At 59.2% G+C, this 659-nt stretch overlaps 1 protein-coding gene across 1 annotated transcript in view; it reads left to right on the top strand.

The window, feature by feature from the left end:
• Window positions 1-659, top strand: part of LOC104075971 (rho GTPase-activating protein 26-like) — a gene marked incomplete at both ends in the record, with an annotated part of 7,997 nt that overhangs the window by 1,761 nt on the left and 5,577 nt on the right. The window lies entirely within an intron of this gene.

Here is a 659-nt window from a genome sequence, read left to right as displayed (position 1 = left end):
CGCTAAGGTAGGCTGCTGCTGCACCGAGCCGCTGCCTCCTCTGGGAGCCCCTGCTCGGGTGCAGGAGCAGAGCCCAGAGCCATGTGGCAATGGCCGTGGCCGGGACCTGGCACGCTGCAGGGATGGACCCTGCTGGGCATGGGCATGGGAGAAAATGGCTGCGCGCTGCTGTGGGATGGAGACGGGGACGATCAAGCTCCTGGCAAAGTGCCTCAATGTTCCCAGTTTACCCACAACCAAGTAATGTGCCAAGGGCCAAAAATCACATGCCAGTTGAAGTGAACTTTTTTTTTTCTTCCTCCAAACCAGAATTAGCATTTTCTTAGAGGGGTTCCCAGTCACCTGAGCCCCCCAGTCTGTGCTCCCCACCCTTGGTGTGTCGCTGGGCGGCTGCATGGGAATTTGGACAGCTTCTGGCAGGATGGGCAAGCGTGGGGAAGCACTGGTGTGGCTGAGGGCAGCCGTGAGACAGCCTGGCCCCCCCTTTCTTTCCTGCCTTTGTTCTGAAATTAAAACCACTGTCTGCGGCTCTCCTGTTGTTATAACAACCTGCTGCTGCCTGTAAGAAGCACATGCCAGCCTGGCGGGCCTGTGTTTGCATGGCAGCGGTGTGCCCAGCTCCCTGCTGGCACAGGAGCCGTGGCAGCACCACGGTGCAG

The sequence above is a fragment of the Fulmarus glacialis genome, unplaced genomic scaffold (genome assembly GCF_000690835.1).
Source record: "Fulmarus glacialis isolate BGI_N327 unplaced genomic scaffold, ASM69083v1 scaffold16674, whole genome shotgun sequence".
Classification (NCBI taxonomy): Eukaryota; Metazoa; Chordata; class Aves; order Procellariiformes; family Procellariidae; genus Fulmarus; species Fulmarus glacialis.
The sequence above is the reverse complement of the archived record's forward strand: the minus strand, read 5'-3'. Positions and strand labels throughout refer to the sequence as shown.